Genomic DNA, 2,818 nt, shown 5'->3' with positions numbered 1-2,818 from the left:
ATTAAGAATACGACTACATTTTAAGTGTTGTAAACAGTACTGGAAAAACAGTAACTTCATGACAATCACTACGTGCCACTGAAAACCAGAGTGAAGCCAGACAGCAATCGCTAATGCGCTGAAACTACAAAAGATACGGTACTGAAATTTTGACACAATATTCTGCGCTTTGAAAGCGTTTCAGCGCACAAACTTTCGAAAATAAAATAAAAAAAATTCCAGTTATTAATACGCGTATGTTGAAATTAATATTCATCGATATGTACGTCATAACGCCAAGGGTATACTCAATAAAATGTCTGGCAGAGTCTTCTCATAAACACATGCTTCAAAATAAGCCCAAACACAATGATCTAGCAACGGGGAGTCAAGTCGAAATATTAACAACAATATGCCTTATTCACCCCCAACAATATCCGATTTGCGCCGGTCCTAAAATTTAACGCAGTGCATTGAAATTTACAACTTTAATTCTTTACATCCATACCTTTAAAATGAGTCATCACCCGATCTTCTAGCAACGGAAACGCAGCACTAATACACTATCGAATATTCATAACCGACATCCCAAAACCGAAATAATTCCACCCAAACAATATTCAATGTGCTCTAGCCCTAAACTTCATCGCTACTCCATGAAATTTACAAATGTTGTTCTCGACATTCATACCTTCAAAATGAGCCATCACTCGAGCTTCTAGCAAAAGGGAATCAGCACGAATACACTTTCGAAAATTCATAGCCGACATCCTAAAACCGCAATAATTACACCCAAACAATATTCAATGTGCTCTAGCCCTAAACTTAATCGCTACTCCATGAAATTTACAAATGTTGTTCTCTACAATCACACTTTTAAAATGAGCCATCACTCGAGCTTCTCGCAACAAGTTAACTGTACCAAATTTGCGATTGATAATTCATAATTAATGTCCGAAATCAACCCAAAAAGTATGCGATGTGCGCTGGCCCTAAACTTAATCGCTACTTCATGAAATTTACAAATGTTGTTCTCTACATTCATACCTTTAAATTGAGCCATCACTCGAGCTTCTAACTGCTTTCATTATTGGAACATGTTACCTTATATGGCAGAAAGGATTGAGTTTCAGGCTCTAAACCAGTGGTTCCTAACTGGGGAGGAATTCCTCTCTAGGGAGGAATTTTATGAGTTCAAGGGAGGAATTTCATAAAAACTGCAAAAAATACATTGGAAATGTTACAGAATATTTTTGTGTATACATTATTATGTCCATTATAATTTGGACCCGGTTCACATTTGGTAAAGGATTCTGAATGGACATCCCTAATTATAAGGTCTATTTCAAATTGCTATAATTTTTTATGTTACATTTGTTTTTCGTCTTATGGGGAGGAATGAATAGTTCGAAAATGGGAGAAGGGAGGAATGTAACAAAAAAGGTTGGGAACCACTGCTCTAAACCAATTCGATTGTGAACATAAATTGCACTTGTACTTGACAATATATGGTGCTTATCTCCAAGCACTTTCTAACCTCGTAGCGATTCTAAAATAGTTTGAGAAAATTCTGCAATAGTTGTTTACCAAAATAGCTCGTTTTGACTCGATAGCTTAAAGATTGCGAGGAAGTTAAAATGTGTAACAACCAAATTCAACTGTATTGACAAATCATGTTCGGACTTTGTAATATTTCCTGTCGCAGTTTATTAGGACGTAGATGCGACTTGGTGATATGGTGTTTACGAGCTTTAACCGTATGATTTGTACCGTGCTGTGATTAGACGCTGCTTTGTATGGCAATTTGTGCAAGAGCCAATGGCAAGAGCATAGATGTACAATTTAAAGCCTCGTGTTATGAATTTATGAAACGCACCGCTTTAGTCAAATAGCAGTGAACTCATTTTGCTTGCTGTTCCAATTGCCTGCTTATACTTATAGTGTTTTTGGTAGTAGAACTAGAATTTATCAGTTAAGGTTATTGTTATTAATTTCTAACAACTTGTTTTGTTTCTCAAACATTCTATTTGAATAAGATTCTGATTGAATAAGACAATAAACAAACTGACCCTTGTTTATCGAGACTCATGACATTGATTGATAAAAAAAGTTCAGAAAGTGAGGACGAAAGTACAGGTATACTTTATTTACCACACATAATACCACTTGGTACCACCGTGACGTCCGCTGGTTTTCTACAGAAACATATACAGAATATAGAGCAGTGGCGGACTTGTTGTCAACGGGTTCTATCACAAAAGTCATATTGTTCGGTCGGTTCTGTTACAAAAAGTCTATTAACAGTAACCAGTAATGCTTACCGGTTTGCTGATTTCATAAAATTTCGTGAGACGATTGTGTAGAACCGGTGCGAACCGGCAGAATCCCACCACTGGTACAGAGGTCAACAAAATACTGCCCGCATGCCAGATCCGGCCCTCGAGGTCATTGTATCCGCCTCCGACCATATTTTTTGGTTTGTCAAATAGATTTGATAACTTTGTAACATTAAAAAATTAACCTATTCCTTACGAAAGCTGTTTGTCACAATATGAAGAGTTAATATTACCTAGTTTCATTGGATTACAACGCCCAGGATTGATCCAAAGTCAGTTTGTTACGCCACATAAAAGACTACATGCGTTAATTGTTCACAAACAAGTGCCTTATTTTGTTACTTGTGACATAATACTCGAAATTTGAGAGGACTGTCTCAACTGCCAACAGAATCAGTCAGTAAATTAGAAAGTAGGAATATATATTTCGCCTAATAATGGCATCATCAGTTCCTGAAAAACGCAATAGATCAACACCAAAATATCAAGAATGTAAAACAAAC

General features: G+C 36.5%; 1 long non-coding RNA gene across 1 annotated transcript; it reads right to left on the bottom strand.

Moving 5' to 3' along the window:
* Positions 1 to 2,102: 2,102 nt before the first annotated feature.
* On the bottom strand, positions 2,103 to 2,597 carry LOC145222620 (uncharacterized). The gene is made up of 2 exons (XR_013859365.1): positions 2,301 to 2,597; positions 2,103 to 2,228 (listed from the first exon to the last, which is right to left on the bottom strand). It is a non-coding gene; the product is annotated as an uncharacterized LOC145222620 (long non-coding RNA).
* Positions 2,598 to 2,818: the final 221 nt, after the last annotated feature.

The sequence above is a fragment of the Phallusia mammillata genome, chromosome 4 (genome assembly GCF_965637545.1).
Source record: "Phallusia mammillata chromosome 4, kaPhaMamm4.hap1.1, whole genome shotgun sequence".
Lineage (NCBI taxonomy): Eukaryota > Metazoa > Chordata > Ascidiacea > Phlebobranchia > Ascidiidae > Phallusia > Phallusia mammillata.
Note: the sequence above shows the minus strand (reverse complement) of the source record. Positions and strands in the feature narration are given on the sequence as shown.